The following is an 18,636-nucleotide window of genomic DNA, read 5'->3' on the forward strand; positions in this document are numbered from 1 at the left end:
GTTTCTATCAGTCACTTCTATGGGAGTCACAGTATCCTTATCATGAAGGGGAATCTTGTTCTTAGTCACGAAATCGACATCAATGTAATTGCCGGAGCCTCCGCAATCCAGCAAACCCAAGGAATCTCTTTCCTGGTTCTCCCAGCAGATCTGCACCCGCAGGACCAGCAGAGAAATGGTTGGAATTGGAAGGAAACCTCAGAGGCATAGCCAGGATTGTCTAATAAATCGGACCTGAAGCTAATGTAGTTGAGCTCACCGCATCAACACTGACATCTGTAAATGCCCACACAGTGCTGCTGAGTGGGCATTTACAGATTTTGGGTGGACCTGGCCCGCTCAGGCCCTACCCTGTATATGCCTCTGGGAAACTCTTGGGGTGGGTTGCCTTCTCAAATAACGGCAAGCCTCCTAGTTTTCTGCAGACCTAGTTGGATGGAATGGACAGTAGCTCAGATAATATCCGCTGCCCCACAATAAAGGCACACCTGTAATGTCCTGCAATGTTTTTTTTTGGCTTCTGGTAATGGTCCACGGTCGGCACTCAGCTGCATCGGCTCTGGTCCGGAGTCTGGAGGCCAAACCGGCACTGTAGGTGTTGAGGGACGTCTAAAATATGCACGATCAGATCTGCATCCCTCCCCTCTTCTTTCCACAAGTCGATGATCAATACGTAATACATGATCGAGTAAAGTTTTCAGGGTATCTGGTTCTGTTATATGTACCAATTCATCTTTATGTTCCTCATGTAGTCCACAGCGGAATACATTCTTCTGGGTTACTTCCGGCCATTGCAAATCCTTGGCCAACAGACAAAACCAGCTGATATACACTGGAGCTTTGTCGGATTTCAATCACTTGGTTCTGTGCTGCTGAAGCCAGGTTAGGAGACTGAAAGACATCCAGAAAGGTATTTTTGAAATCCGCAGAGTTATCTAGAATAGGATTGTTGGCAGACACGCAAGGAGCCGCCCAAGCCAGAGTGCTCCTAGTTAGATTCCACAGAATGTATCTGATCTTTGCTTTCTCGTGGACGAAATGAGTAGGACAAAACAGGAAATGCACTTTGCAGTGGTTACAGAACTCAGCCTGGCGACGGGGATCTCCATTGTCTGTCAGTGGAGTGGTCTGTGTCATGGCCTGACATAAGGTGGCATTTTCCTGCCGAAGTGTGGTCAATTCCAACCGAAGAGCCGGCAGTACATCCTGAAGTTCCTGGACCGCCTCCATGTTGTGGTCTGAATGTAGGTGTCTCAATCTGTCATGCAAAGTGTCTCGCAGGCCCTGCATACCTGCTTTCCTTTTGTGTTGTTGGGATGAGGAAGGCAGTCTGCCATAGAGATGCCACTGGAAGACAGCATGAGGCAGGAAACAAACCCAACGCTACCCTAGTGCACAGGGAAACACTGAATCAGCTCCCCACACCACGGACCCGCTCTTCTCTGATTAACGTGGCGCAAGGACAGTGCAAGGCACTGACAGGGAAGACCACTCAGCATCCAGAAGTCCAAAATGCAGTACCGGAATGCGATGTGCTAAATGGTAGGACTGGATGCAGCTTGACACTGCTTGGAGGCGACACAGCGGAAGACAGGGCTAATCAAGGCAGCAGGAACAATGCAAGATAGCAGGAGGCCAATAAGACAAGGCATCCAAACAAGGAAGACCAAGGCACCGAGAAGGCTAGGAACCAGGAAGGCAAAACCAAGGGGTAGCAAGGGGTAGCAAGGAAAGGATAATGAAAGCCAAACAGGGGCCCAGGAAGGAAGGGGCTAGGCAGAAAGAACTGGAAGAAGGCAAGTCGAGGGAGTGAAGACATGGACAGAAAACAATCCGCGTTGAGACGCGCAGAAGAGCGTCTCGTCACTGTCTTTGTAGGCATCCATTCAAGAAGGAAGCTGGGGACGCTGATAGCGGTTGCCCTGGCAACTTGGAGAGCCCTTTGGACCGTGCATGCACAGATCCATAGCAATGGCAGAACCCATCGTGGCTGGGATTTGGACTACCCGTGCACAGAGCTGTTTCCAAAGCGGGAACAGCTTCCAGGAGGGCGCCCTGACCCCTGCATGTCCGCAACAGGTAGGTGGCATGACAGAAACATTTGCTTTCCCAAATATCTGTGCTACAATAATAACTGCTTGTATCATAATTTTAAAAGTCTTATACTCGGGGAATGGATGCACCCCCACTGAAAGTACACATATTCAGTAGCCTTTACTTTTTTGTAAGGTCCCCCAGTTGTTTCTAAGACTCAAATTATGGACCCCTTGTTTTTAGCACGTGGTTTATTTCCTGGGTTACTGCACAATCACACACTTGTGAGCACAGCCTTAACTTTACATATCATTAAAAGGGGGTTAGTACATATGTTTTGTTAAGTTAACATGTATTAAGGGATGTATACGGTTTGGCCGTGGCACAATTGTTTGCGGGCGAATTGACAGTTATCAACTCGACCGCAAAGCCAATTTTGCCACTGACAAATCTGCCCAAACTAAAAAAAAACACACACCCCCATCAATCCCCTACTTACCTTTTTCCCATCCGCTCATCCAAACCTCTGGAACGGGAGACACCCCTGCTACCCCCAAATGCCATCACTACCAAACATGGGGAGCGGGGGACACCCCGGCAATCCCCGCTCCCTATGTTTGGTATTGATTACCCAAACTGATCGTTTACAAATGATCAAATGGTACTGGCCGAATTCGGCCAGATTTATCATACGATCGTTTTAAAACGATCAATTTGGGTAATACCGTACAAAGTGCAGTGGTGGCTCCAGGCGTAGGTAGAGGCATAATGCTGATGCGGTGCATCAAGAAGGAGTGGCCACCCACGTGGTTCCTTTGGGACCAGGCACTGATCATGAGCAGCTGGTAAGTTGTGTGAGGGCATATCGGGGTTTGGGGGTTATTGTTAGACACCAGAAAAGGGGATCCAAGTCCCAGCATTGCCCGGATAGGCCAGGTACAGAGTCTTAAACATAGCTCTCTTTCAGACAGGAAGGCATAGAGGCATTCTCAAATACAGGACAATGTGATCTCTCATATAAATGCCATACAGGCATTTGGGGCCACTGCAATCGTTGAAAGAGAAAGAAGAGGGTGGATGGGGCAAACAGATTACAATAATTTCTATAGTCCAGCCTCACATAAATGGTGGCAATGAACACCGGCTTTTGCACTGAGGGGAGAAGGAGAAGAGGATCTGTTTCATGGCACCGAGTTGGGTGAAAAACGAAGCAGCCACAGAGGAAAGTTGGGGGATAAAAGAGAGGTGCAAGTCAAACTGAATACCCATGCACTTAAGCAGCCTAAAAGGGGTGGTGAATCTTCCAGTGGAGTTTTGCCAGAATTGGGAGCACCAATTGCCTGGCAACTAGAGGGCTGAACTGGTATGCTACAACATAATAGACAGAAATGACAGACAACAATAAATGTAAAATTATTCTTTTTCAGGCGGGTAAACGTCTAAAATGGCCCGTTTTGCTTTATGGGCGAAATTGGCGAAGCAGGAGAATTTTACAGAAGATTTGACCATTTCTCTGCAGAGCAAATTTCAACCATTTCGTCCACCACTAGTCTGTTGGAGTGCTGGATTGGTTGGCAGAGCTAAGGCTGGGCAGAAGTTCAGTCCTCAAGATGGGGGAGAAGTGAGCCTGTCGCTGACACTTTATAAAACACCTAGATGCATAAATAAATAACTGCACACATGCACGATCTCCTGCTGTGACGAGACGCTCGGCAATGCTGGGTCTAGACGTGCTGGACCATCTAATATGTTCACCCAATGAAGTTCCAGGAGATCCTAAAACATGTGTATTCATTACTTTAAAAGCTGTGCTATAAAATGCACCGTGCTGCCATATTAATTGCAAAATGATCTTGTTGGGGTTGAGCTTAGGTGCAAATCATTCTTGAGATTTAGCCCCCACCCCCACTCTATTTGGAGGTGCACCACTTACTACTGTAGCCATCAATGTCGAACGAACCTTTTTAAAATGAAGGGCACAGTCCTGTTATGCACATGCATGATGAATGTGTATTATTCTTATTATTGTTATTTCTTAATATAATTTTTAATATATATATATATATTCTTTTAATCGCTGGAACAGCGTAGGCTGCTCAAACGCATCCCAGAAATCTTTCCCCAAAGGGATCTCAGCTGCAGCTGGAAGAGCCTTGTCTCCTACCTCATCCCCAAACTATCCTGACCCCGCTTGGCAGCTTGTGTTGTAACACCTTCCTGGAGATGTTTAATAGCTCATAGAACCAACTCCGACTCTCTGCGTAGCGCCATTGGCTCGATGTTTTCCTATCCTGTACTACAAGTTCAAATGCCGCTTCACGTCCCACATCTCACACCTCATGGAGCCTCTGACTGCAAGTCAGTTTCTGATGGCCGCCTTGGCAGGGGGCCAAAGCACTGCACTCCCACACTATGCTTCAATTTCCTGCACACCATTCCTAACCAGAGTCCAACTATAAACGTCCGGCTCGGCTGGATCATAGGGCGACCGGGCAATGCCGAAATGTGCGCTTTAGTTTAAAGCAATGTTCCCAAGCAAATATGTTTCAAAAGCATTATTTGCAACATATGTGACCAAAAACCTTCCCTTGGAAAGTAGTCAGTTTGTTCTGGAGAGTGATCAATTGGAATGTTTGCCTGTGGGCAATTCCTTCATAGTTACTGGAGGGAATTTGTGCTCCAGCCTGAATCTGATACACATCCCACCCAAAAGGTAGGCTAGTGCAGCTTCCAGTGCAGCAAAACTGAAAGAACACCATTATAAAGGCAGATCATGGAGTCATTGTGGACACTTACTTATCCCTTTTCTGGTGTCCCCTTGTTTGTTTGAAACATCCTCGTTCCATAATGTAACAACAACTAGGGCAGCCCAAGCGCACAACGCAGAGGAACAGCCAGTCTTACTTCTACTGGCAAATGTAATGGTGCTGACGTCAACGTGTTATTATAAGAAGCACCCACTAAGGGACAGCACAAAAACATGTATCAGAATAACACATGCCGGGATGTGAGGGCGAGTGGCCTTAATGTACCAAGACAAGGAAATCCCTGGATACAAATCCACACAAGGAAGGGGCCTTTATACCTTTCCTCAGCCATATTCCATGCAGCCCCTACATGTTTAAACCTATCTCGGCCAATTGAGGCTTCGGGGTTCATCAGGGCAGCATACTTTCGTGAATTGTGGTGGGGTGAGGGTTACAGTCCATGATGACTCAAATAGTGCAAAGGATATCTCGTGGACTTTAATTGCTATTGTATTCACAGAACTTTGAAAGAAATAGAGGAAGGGGATTTATTTTCATATAACTCAATTTACAGAGATTACAATTATGTTGCATGTAAACATCCAAATGATTATCAACCTACATTCCTGTGCTGTGATTGATTTTGGTTATGTGTGGGTCTCTCAGAAGTGGGAGACGATGGATGCTAAATATCTCTTGATTCCAAGAATGAACAGCCTGTGCTTTTCGTGATGAAAAGGGATTGGCATTTAGACAATGGACCACCTGCAAACTGTACACACGTTGGTCAGGGAATTGGAGTTCATCAAATAAGAGAGTGAATTTGCGATGAGCTTATCTAAGAACTTCCAAACTGTAATTCAGCTCGGAGAGGTAAGTGGAGTTGGGGGACACAGGAGGATATTGAGCCGACCAAATGAAATTGTGCTATCTATGGTCCTTGCAAAAATAATTGATGAGTCCTCACTTGGTGTGGATTTCCAGATCTGGAGGACCCATTTCTGGAAGTAAAACAAGAAAGAAGGATGCCAAAGAATTGTCAAGGTTTTCTTTATAGAAGACCACGAGGAGAGATGGAGTGAGTGTAATCCTTACAACCTGTAGGATATGAAAGGAAAGGGGTAGCATTGTTCAAATTCTTCGATAGAACAAACCTAGGAGAGCAGGTGATTTTGAATCGGGGCACGATTGTAGAAGCTGCGATCTTGAGAATTCTTATTTATGGGGGATTCAGAAGTAACATGACATCACATAAGTTATTTTTCAAATAGGGTGTTGTAATATGGAAAACATTACCACAGAGGATCATCAGAGGGCAGGCTAGGGGAAATCCCATGTAAAAAAACGGAGGAAACCAAAAACATGACAAACTACTGTTTTATTGAACAAAATTCACATAAAACAGGGACAGTATCTCCATGTCTCGCAACAGTTATGAACTCAGCAATGCATTTTAAAGAGCGGTGACATCATAAGTGACGTTTTACAGCACATAGTACATAAACCTAAGGTGGGACGGGGTTGGTTAAGGGAATCAACTACATATTCATCCTATAAGACCACCTACAAAAAGATACATGGGGAAGCATGTCATCGGGGTACAATATGAGTGGTGGATGCAACACTGTTCAAGGTGATGTGGCTGGAGGGAATGAATGCTCAGTCATGGCTTTCACAGCCTTGGCATCTGGACGGTAACCAGCCCATGAGCAACTATTGAAGGTGATGAGAATGGCCCCAAGGTGCTGCCTGTCCCAATAAGGTTACCACTTTCTGATTCCCTAGGCCACAATCCAGGAAATGTTACCTTTCAAATTCATATACTGGGAACAACGGTCTCTGTCTGCCCATTTCTGGTTTTAATGAAAAGGCATTCTCTGTCCACTGCAAATCACGTGTGCAGGGACTGCATGTTGAATTATTCTGCTCAGTAATTTACGAGGGTTTAGCCTTTTTACTGTGGGTGTCAGTACCTCCCGCAGCCTCTAGAGACTTGTTCGAGCTACTTTCGTCTCAATGTCAGGCCTGAGTTGGTGGGAATCTGATCTTCCGGCAACATTTGTTTCTTTGCTTCTTCTGGGAGAACTGTCTCATGTCTGGGACTTGTTTATCATCTGTACTTTTTGAATGCTGGTCCAGCCTTTCCTTCCCTGATAAGCTTGGCAAACTGTGCACTTGCTGTCTTAGCTGTTCAGGTTTGGCTTTTCTGCTGGCTCAGCGAGACAGGGTCCATCTGCAGTTTTAAGGGTTCTCGATGTCTCCCGTTCATTTGGGTGGGGTCTGGGCTGTCCCAGTGAGTAGTGTCTCTCACTTCGGTGGTACAATGGTCAGGGGGTAGACGCCAGGAGCAATCTGCACTGTTCATGTTTGTAACACCGAAACCAGGGAAGGGCCGATGCAATCTGCCTCTCTTCATTGGTGTTGAGGTCACAGTAATACCTTTCACTTACTGGAGAGATAGAAAACCATTAAGTTAATGCAAATGCTATGTAACATACAGAAGGGTGAAATATCATTGTGAGTGTAAATTCAAAACTAGAACTTGAGAGCTGTATGGTGCATACTCTTGTTGGACAACAGGTGGTGGACCAAATGGGCTGGTGGTCTTAACCTGCTGTCACTGACTATGCATCTACAAACACTGATGAGACCAATGGTGTCCGGCACACACCCTCTACTGGGGTAATGATAAATGGCATACAGATTCTTCTGCAGGTAATGATGCATAGTTTTCTGAATTTGCCAGGTGCAAGGATTAAAATGTTAAGGCAGGTGGCATCTGATTTGGGCATTTCATACAAACACACCAACTACTTGTGGGTAATGCTTCTGTTTGTAATGTTCATATACAAAAGACCACGGTTAGAAGCACTAACTAAGGTACTGTGACTGAAGGCTCATACATACGACAGGGCATTCATTGCATGCACAATACCATCTTTGGAGGAATTAATTGGAACTTCTCTCCACATGATGAGGTTACTTTCTGAATGAAAAAAATATTCAGTTTGGCGATAATTACAAACACAATTCCCTGGGTATCTCGAATGGGGCCATAATAATATCATTATAGCCTTGGTGGAGTAGCCTGATAATGATTGCAATACATCCCCTTCTAGAATGCCTGAGATCTCAAGTTTGATGTGAGATTAGTACACCGCGCGCAAAAGAAAAGAAAAACACTTACCTCTGGTTGGCAGGTTTCCGAGCCTTACTGCATGGTAATCCCGATCATGCAACAGTGTGCAGCTTGCTCCCATGTCCGACAGCATTTTCTTTCCAGAATGGCAGCCAATGGAAAGGGAGAAGGGACTACCTGTACTCCCTTCTCCCTTTCCATGGCAGCCATTTTTTTGTTTACTTTTTTTAAAGTTACTTCAGTGGCTGCCATGGAAAGGGATAAGGGGTGGCCATTTTCTTTGTTTACTACGTCTGCCACGGAAAGAGAAAAAGGACTATGTTTTCTATCCATGGCAGCCATTTAAAAAAATGTTTAGAAACTTTTTTTTGTGGTTGCGAAATGCAACGCGCCTCGCAGCCGAAATAAAAGAAAAACCTTAGTACCCCCGTCCAATGGGCCGGGGTACTAATGTCAATAAGCCCCTCACTGACGGGCCATTACCACATAAGGTAATGCCCCCCGGGCCTACGTTAAGGCCCTCGCTACGCCTGGGCCTGTAACTATGGGCCGAGGGGGCTTTACCTTTCTGCGGTAATGGGCCCCCGGCTCGGTGCTTATTGCCATAATAGTAAATGGCTCTAGAACAGTCTTGTTGTAATATTTAACGTAGGCGTTACAAAATTGATATCAATGCACATGCAAGATAAATTGTGGCACCGTCATCTTGGTCATTGTCTGCTCGTATGTAAGTGGAGTATCCTCAAGCAGTTATTGGGCAAAGGGGCTTTCCTTCTTCGCAAAGGAATTATGTCAGAAAATATTAGCTAAAAACTGAGGAATCCAGCAGGATATTATTCAAACATAAAAAAGAGGTGCAGAATGAATTCACCTGCCCCTCATGTATCTAATGGCTAACAACTAGTGCCTCGCTTCCTCTAACAGAACGTAAATAAATGGCTGCCTAATAAGTGATATTTATCATATATATTTTACTACTATACTACCAGTTCTATAGTAGAGATTGTGTTTTACACACACACATACATACACACACACACACACACAGACACATATATATAGTTTGTGGTCTTTGTGTTGAATTGCCCATGCGATAAGTGGTATGTGGGTAGCACCTTTGGAAAACTGACGGTGAGAGTTCTCCAACGCATCAGGGCAATTAAAAATGTGGACCCAACCTATCCGATGGCTTTCCATTGTAAGACCAAACATGGAGGTAAACTGGAAGGTTTCTCTTTCTTCCAAATTCATACAATACCTAAATCACTCAGAGGAGGAAATCGGGAGCTTTTCTAAAGGCAATTTGTCCATTGTTCCTTTTAATTATGTGAACATAACCGTGACCAACATTATATTATATCATCGAATTACTGAATTGAGTGCCACATAGCACTCCTCTAAAGTTTTTATCTTCCGGTGTATATGCATTTTATCATCAGGTTTTATCAGTCTTTGAATTTTGCATTTATGTACACACACTTTTGTTGTTGGTTGTTTCTTATGGTATCATGAAGGATATTTTGCTTCCTTTTAGCGTGAACATTCTTTTTAGCTTGGGATTTAAGGTGGACAAACTTTGAAAAGTTTCTATAACATAGAAAGTCCTTTTGGACTTTCAACCTTCTTCCCCCATCCCCCGTTTGAGAAGGTGACTAGTCATGCATATATATTTTTTTGATCTTTAATATGGTACAAAGACTGCATTCTATTAGGATATTCTTCCTTGAATAGCATTTGTTTGATATGGTCTATAACGATATGTTGGACGTTGACAATTATAGGACATCAGCACTAGGCACTTTATTGTAGCAACATTGATATGCACTTTATATGAGCAATGTTTACATGCACCATGCACTTTAAACCCGGTAGGCTCGACCATCCTAAAGCTTTCCATGCATGCATTCTGTGTCCTGAGAGTTTTTATTTTTAGAGGATTATATTGCCTCCAGTACACCCATGTAAAACTATGGCATTATTATTATAGCTTGACAGTATGGGTGTAAATTAGGATCTCTCATAGGACGCATAATACCTAGTCCTGTATTACGGTGATGCATGCATGGACACAGAGTACTACGCATTTTATTGTTACTGCTTTTAGGAATTCTTGCTGCTTGTGCACTATGCACTTTATTGTAACTGTCTACATTGATCATTGCTGCTAGGCATTTTTTGAATTTTTTGCACATCGCAATGTTGCTTTGCTATTTTGCATTGTGCATGTCCGCTCTCCTTTATGGACGATTTTATTATGCACTTTGTCAGCCTTCCATTCAGGAGATGGTGTATTGTGAGATTATACAGTCTGCCCCGCACCATATGGAGGAACAGCACCTTGTCCACTGTGCACTCGATTGTGTCCAACTCTGGTTGAGGTAGGACACAGAGTTGTGGCGACTTTGCCTATACGACTCTTTGTTTAGTTAATCCCATTGCCCATCGCCTTTTTATGTATATAGCAACAGAGGTTGTGTCTAAAAGGCAGCGCACAGTTAATTGTACCTGGGTTTACATATTACTGTTTTTACCCGGCACATGTGTTTACATTTTGGGCATTTAGAATACAGGGGGTGGCATTTCCTCTATTGTGGTGCGAGACAGGCTGGCAACTCCTAACAATATTATGATATTTATTGAGTGTTGGGACTAATCATGCCCTTTCTTGCATTTTCTTTAGGCGGACGTGTGATTTTTAAAAATGTCCGCCACTGTAAACTGAAAAACGTGATGTTGTTGGGCAGGGGAGTTGCTAGGTCTGGAAAAGACCCGGGGCTAAGCTGATGTCGGAACTGTTGGGACTGGGGGCTAGCTAGTCTTTTGGCTGTAGCTCCTGAGATTCTATCCGGGGCTACAACCAAAAGATCAGGGGCTATAGCCCCCTTAGCCCCCCCCTTAGCAACGCCCCTGTTGTTGGGCAAAGGACACTCTACACATTACTATAGAGTATTGAATGTTTACATGAAAGTCCATCATCAGTTTTCACCTTAAAAACGTGATCAAGCGGTTAGTAGACCACGAAATGTGTCGGTTTTCATCCAGGTTTCGGCTTTCTCTTATGCACAGGCAACAATAAAGGAATGCATGTGCTACCTGCACATGCTGTGGTGTTCCCTTCTTGCTGAGTGGATGCTACCTCTGCTTGGCTGCCCTCAGGAGTGCACTCTGCCAGATCTGCCATCTTCTTAAAGGCTTTGCTTTTCTTTACAAATATATATATACATATATATGCTGATATAAATACAATGCACTTTATTGAAATAAGTTTCTTAAACAAGTTTAACCGACCGCATGGCAATAACATTTTGGAAAAAATGTGTATGTATTTTTACTTTAGCTGTAATATTGGTTTATGCATGCAGTTTGAACTCCTTTAGCTTGTTAAAAACATAGTAGAAGCCATTATGCACTTTAAATTAACTAATTATTTAAAGGATCATATGCTTTTAATTCAAAATGCAATATATTTGGTCCACGATTTGTATGGATCCACACAGTAACATCTTGAGATGCACTGTGCACTTTATCTGAATCCGCATTGTTGGCAATACACTAAAACATGGCCGACACATTTTATAGCCACAAGTGCTCATGTTAGACAATTAACCAGACTTTCCAGGATTTTGCGGCATGAAATGGCAAATTTTGCGGCATGAAATGGCAAATTTTGCGGCACAAACCTTTATTTATTGCAGCATTTTTGCGGGACATTTTGTATTAACTGGAGGGTGTAAGATTGCCACATTGCAGGAAATAGGCAAAGTGCAAGGCTACAAGAGAGCCAGGGTATCATTATTATGTATCTTTTGTATTAATTTAATAATAAGAGTCCCAGATGTCTCTGGCTTGGCAGAACAGTGTTTGATTTGGCTACATTTCTGGTTTAATGTTCATGCCTATTTAATAGTATTAACTAAATTGATCATTATCAATTGTAATGCTGAAAATATTCCCCTTCTATGTTCTCCAATCCCCCAAACAGCCACACACCTCTTTCACCAACACACATCTCACCAACTCTCCATCACAAATTACATTCCTTAACCTCTCACTCTGTCATACAAATACTCACGTGCTATGTCACACTGTCAAGTCACAATTTGCACTGCCCAGCACCTGCCACACTCCAAATCATACTCCCAACTGACACCTTACACTCTACAATTCCTCCCGCAATATACAGTCCTTCATTCTTTTGTGCTGCTTCTGCATCTTGCATCCTTTCTCCCATTCTACTGCACTCTTCCCTCATCCTTTTTCCCAATCTGCAGCTCACTGCCTCTTTCTGGCCAACTGCTTCCTCTCTGCTTTCTGGCTCACTGACCACACGCTCCCTCTACTTTCTGTACCTCTGCTCGCTTTCAGATTTCTGGCCCACCGCATCACTGCTTCCTCTGCTCTCTTGTGCAGCGCTTCCTCCTCTGACCCACTGCTCTCCCTCTGATTTCTTGCCTATCACTTCACATCTCACCCATCACTCTCCCTCTCTCTCATAGTGTAACCATTCTTTTTATTTTTTTACATGTAGATTTTGTCCCAGTTCCTCAAATAATGGGGCATTTAAAAAAAGAACGGAGGACATGCTATTTTTAGACAACCCATTTTTGGAAATGAGCAGGTCACCTTATTCTCAAAAGTGACCAGCGCATTTCCACAGGCTTGAGCTGTAGCACAAATTGTGCACTGGCCAGCTGCCTTGAATGGTGTTCTGGGTTGTTTGACCGAAGTGTCATTATTTGCGGTGGAATTGACCGTAGTCAATATCGCTGCAAATTGATTTGCACTTCAGCCAAACAACCCAAAATGTACCTTCCACCACCAACCCCACCCACTCCCTTACTTAACTGCTTGGTCGCTGCTGCTTCCCCTGCAACCCTGCTGTGCCAGATCCGTCCCTCTAACGCGGGTCGGATCCGACTCCGCAGGGTCCCTTTTTTGTTATTTTCTTTTTTCTGTCACCGCCTCCAATTTTGAGGAAAAAGGGGAAAACCCTTCTGCAACCACCCTACACCAACAATATTGAACATGGGGAGCGGGTGACACCCCCCCAACACATGTACAGTATTTATAAAAATCGATCGAATAGTACTGCACGAAATAGGTCAAATTGTAACATTCGATAGATTTTTGTCATCAAAATGGGCAGTACTTTGAATAGAATTGCTCTCCCGAAAGTGTTCTGCAAGCTCCCAGCGCCTTTCACAGGGACAGGCCCTCCAGGTGCCTGCCGCTGTAAAATGCGACCCAAAAAATGCATTTTTATCCTGTTTGAGGAACAGAAATGCAAGCGACACAGCAGCGGTTCATACCTTAAAAGAAATGCATGACCGGGTCAGGAGAGACCCTGTCATGCAGTGGCAGCCCCACATGCCGTGCGCGTAGGGTTGCTTACAATTTCTGCACATTTAAAAGTGAATCTTGCTTGGAAATGAGGGATGCGCTTTTAAATTGACAGTAACGCCACTTTATTAGATCAAGGAGGTGAAAAAGGCATATGAATGGGCGCGCATATGAAATGTGCCCATTCATGTGTCCCTTGTGGATTGGGCTCCACTTTTTTGGGGCGCAAGTGATGAGATGTGTTAGCGCATTTCATTTCCTGTGTAAAAAAAAAGTTGAGAACCTGGCAACCTGAGTATTATTTTTTTTAAAACAGTATTTTTGTGCAAAATGGCAATTTTCGCGGCATTTTGCAGGATTGCAAAATCGCTATAAGCTGGAGGGTCTGATTAACAAAAATAGCAAAGGGACAGCAAAGTGGGAGAACCATAGAGACTGCGGGAAAGCTCTATAATGTATCATCAGACACTGAATTGAATGTATGTGAACAAGTAGCGGGTGCGCTACAAAACACGCACCGTGTTTTCTTTCTTTTCTAATGACTGTGGGACCAAAATAAAGCTGGAATTTTTCATCGTGGTCATAGGCTGCGCAACAGGGGGCATGAAGTTAAGCTTTAGCTGAATTTCAGGGGTTTTGTTGTGTTAAGTTCTCACTTTAACGTCCCTGCAACTTAAGTGTTTTCCTCGAATTTCAAAGGTCTTGTTGTATTGTATTGCTCACCTTAATGTCCCTGCAACTAAAGTTTGTTCCTTGAATTTCAAGGGTTTTGTTCGATAGATTTTTACAATGCTTCCAGACCACTTGCATGGTTTTCTGACTGCAGACTTTGAGAACTCACAATGTTTTTAGGCAATGCACAGTGAGATTAAATGAATTGCCATGGACCACACACTTTGCTTAAGCAGCATGCTCCAAGTGGTACACCCCTTTTTGGTACCGTAATTTTGCCGTGCGCCAATTTGGTGCGGCCATTCCACCACAGCTCTGATTTCAGCGTGCCCTTTTTGGCGCAAAAGCTATTCCGGCCCTGTTATTTTGGGGCAAGGGATGTTTGGACGTGGCTGATATTACAGCCAAATCTAAACGCCCTTATGCCAAATAAGATCACAGGACTGATCTGCAACACACCTCGCCACTCCCAGTTGCGTCGCTTTTCTTTAAATTAAATTAGTTAAATAAAAAAGAAAAACATCCAGGCTTGAACCTCTGCCAGAGTTCAAGGCCCAGCATTTAACCACTAGGCAACAATGGCTTTATGCTTCACCGGGCATACATTTCATACTTAGCCTATAATTTCATATGTTCAATGATAAAAGGCTAGGTATGAAACTTGTGGGAAACCAGACAATAACATCGTTGTAGCATAATGGCTAAGTGCTGCGTCTTGACCTCCTGCAGGTCAGGGTTCTGTGATAGCAGTGTTCAGCATAAATGAGATTTTTTTTTATTGCATTTTTTCTGTTTTATAATGTTGCCCAGAGACAGTGTAGCCCTCTTTTAGAATGTATTTGCAGTGGAAGGGGGAATGTGTGGTGTGAGGGTGTGCATGTCATCTGAGAGGGTGAGCGTGCAAAGTGTGTGTGTTTGATGTGAGTGTGTGTGTGTGTGTGTGTGTGTGTGTGTGTGTACATGGTGTGAAGGTGTGTGTGAGGGATTGTGCATGCAGTGTGCATTTGCTCCGTGAAGATGAGTGTTAGCGTGTGCGCACATGTGTGCACCTGTGTGTGTGTGAGCATTGTGACACATCGCGTGTGAGTTTTCAGTGTCAGTGTCGGTGTGTGTGTGTGTGCATGTCTCCATGTAATTTGGAAGATGTCCATCCAGATCTTGTTTTTTGTGTGTGCATTTTATGGCTTGTAGTTTTGTTTTATCCATCAAGTGTCCTGTACTACAAGTCCCAAAATGCCAAGTAAAAAGTTAATTTGAATGATCATCTTCCAAATAACAAGGGACGTGTGGCACATAACAATATATGCAAGACATGTTACTTGGCTAAATTCATGATTTCTCCTGCACCTCTGTTTGTTTGGGTTGAATGGCAGGAGGGGATCTGTACGTTTTTGAAGGAGGAGGTACGTAGTGTAGAATCAGAGGAGGGGGGAAAAACTAAAATATGTTTTTCTCAGCTGCGGAAAGTTACAATAAGGGGCTGGGGAGGAGTGGTGTCTACTTGCCCCCACCATTTTCAAAGTTTAAAAGTAGCACAATATATTAAGGGAATAATGGGACTGTGTGGCAAGCCCCTCCCTTGAGCTGAAAAGAAAGTCTTGCTTGCGCTGGCTCACATGCAATGGAAGACACACAACTATTATTAACCCATGGGTAGTGCAGCTCAAAAGACCTTCTTAAAACCATGCAGTGAGTGGGTGAACATTTCCATGAAGGAGGCCACATGGATCAAAGGCATGCCTGTTAAGACTACATAGTCCAGAATACATAGTGTTTACCAAAATATACTGTTTTCATTTTTTTTTTAAGTCTTCAACCCTGGTCTGCCTGAGTCCAAGGACCAGCATACAACCACTACGCCACAATGGCTTAGTGCTTCATGGTGCATACATTTCATACTCAGTCTGAAATTGAATATGTCCAATTGTAAAAGGCTAAGTACGAAACTTGTGAGAGTCCAAACAATAATATCATTGTAGTATAATGGTTAAGTGCTGCGTCTTGAACTCCAGCAGGCCATGGTTCACAAAGGCAGCAGTGAGCACAAATGCGTATTTATTTCATTTTTTCAGTTTTATAATGTTGCCCAGAGACTGTGTAATACATGTTCCATTCTGTTTTATAATGTTGCAGTAAATAAATGTGTTTCATGTTTAATATGTGTTAAATTCTGCAACGATGAAATTGTAATACATGTCCCATCCTGTTTTATAATGTTGCAGTAAATAAATGTTTTTCACGTTTAATCCATATTACAAAATACAAAGTGCCTGCAGGTTCATGCCAATTGTGACCTCTTGTGCCAAAACATCATTGCGCCGAGAGGTACAAAATGCAGAGTGTCTGCAGGTTCATGCCGCGCCAATTCCAACCTCTTGTGCCAAATCACCCTTGCGCCAAAAGGTCCCAGCACCCAACTGGCTGCATCTAACTGGGCGCGCCCAAATGGGACCTGCAGCGAAATGGTTGCACCATAACGGCGTGCACCTAACTGGCCGTTCCGAAATGTCCTGTCCCGTGCGCCAAGCCCCTTGTTTTATGTCTGGTCTATTTACCACATTTAAGAAGCACGGAAACGGGAACAAAATGACTGGCTGTAAGAATAACATATGCACAGGTCTTTCTGCACCCATAGCGAAAATCAAAAGCCGGCACCCATGAATATACGCACAGTACTGATTAGCTTCAAAGTGAGGAAGGGGCTGGCCCCCTCAGGCCATGTTGCTCTAATGGCTCTTGTAACTTTGCCTCGCTTATTAGGCACTATGGCTTGAGGGGGCTGGTATTTTCCTCACTTTGAAGCTAACCAGGGTCAGTCCTGGTTACTGCATGGATGGATGGAAGACCCTGGTCACCGACAATTTTTCACCCCCCCCCCCCGATGTCACTGTAGCTGTAAAAATATAATTTTTTGTATTTGTGAACTCCCAATGTTTTTATTGAATTCCCTATGTGATTAAATAATTTGCAGAGAATCACACACTTTGGTTAAGTAGCGGGCTACAAGCTCCTCGTTTTATGGCCGGTCTCTTGGTGACTGTTGTCAGACATCGCACAACCTCAACTAGCCGCATTTAAGCAGCACATAAAAGGGAAAAAATGACGAGCTGCAAGAATAACATATGCCCAGGTACTTTTGCCCCCATAGCAAAAATCAAAAGCTGACACCCATGAATATATGCACAGTAAGTGAACATATATCCTAAAGTGAAATATACAAATGTAGTTCAGTAGACCTACTCCTTAGACGAAAATGTGCAAGACAAAATAGCATTGGAGTTTTTATAAAAGTAATGAACACCAGAAAAAGAACCTGAGAGAGGATATGTTCCAGTGCTGGCAAAGTATACATGGTGCTCACATTTTAAATTCAGCAATCTGTAGTGAAATATTCCATGGAAAACAAAATCCCAATACGAAACAAGTGCTTGTAGTCTTTTGAGTAAGCGTCTGCACTGGTAACATGACAACCTGAGTAAAATCCTGGTAGCCAAATACTTGAGCAAGCTTGCCAACCTAAAAAAAAAAATAAGGGGTTGCCTCCGCCCTTTGAAAATAAAGGTACGCTGTCCACCCACATGTGTCCTTTAGTGGTGCCCTGAAAAGCAGCCACAATAAAGGGAAAATAACTGCACCAGTGTGCAGGATTGCAAACTCTCTTGCCACATTGTGGGGAAATCATTACTTACATGCCCTCTCACCATTTCCCCTCCTCACCCCCTTATCTGACTTTCAACAATACTCTGCTTTATAAAGCTAACTTGAAAAGTACACATACCATAGTGTTGCAGTCTTGACTGTGCGACTACAACTACCAGAATGCAATTCCGCAAAAGACAGAAACATGGTCTCTGAGTGCAAAACTTTCAAGGTATGACTTTAGCACAGTCTAAAAAAAATGTGGATGCTGTATGTTTAAAACTAAGAAAACACATGGCATTCGGGACTGTGGACTTCTCCCAACCATGCAGTAACCGGGACCAACGCTGCTTGCTTTCAAAGCGAGGAAGGATCCAGCACTGTTAAGCAATGTTTCTCTAAGTGGTCTTGTAAGGTGGGCTCATTTAATAAAAATATCAATTTTTGAAAATTATTTAGTGGGAGACTACAAATACCAGAATGCAAATCAGCAAAAAGCAAAAAATGGTCTCTGAATGCCAAACTTTCAAGCACTGACATTATCACAATTAAAAAAATAATAATAATGTGTATGCCCATTTGGTCGACCATCCATGCAGTAACTGGGACTAACCCTGCTTAGCTTCAAAGCGAGACTGACCCTGCTTAGCTTCAAAGCAAGGAAAGGGCCGGCCCATTTCTCTAAGTGGTCTTGTAACGTTGGTACATTTATCGGACAACATGGCCTGAGGAGGCTGGCCCCTTCCTCATTTTAAAGCTAAGCAGGGTCTGTCCTGGTTACTGCATGGATGGAAGACCTGGGTGGCAATGGAGTCACTGGCTATGGCCAGTGATTTCTCACCCCCAACATCACAATAGCAGCAACAATATTTTTCACACATAAAAACTGTAACTGCTGGTACTGAACTGCACATACCTTCAGCTATGCATAGTCCTTAATAGCTGTAAATATCGGCAAAACAACCAGAAAAAAAAATGCTTTCATGCCCCCAGGCCCTCACCAAGTGCCCCCCCTCATCTTTGCCAGATGGCCTCCTCACCTCCCCTGCTCTCCCCCCCCCGTCC

Source organism: Ambystoma mexicanum, chromosome 10 (genome assembly GCF_040938575.1).
Source record: "Ambystoma mexicanum isolate Mex_15411 chromosome 10, UKY_AmexF1_1, whole genome shotgun sequence".
In the NCBI taxonomy this organism is placed as follows: Eukaryota; Metazoa; Chordata; class Amphibia; order Caudata; family Ambystomatidae; genus Ambystoma; species Ambystoma mexicanum.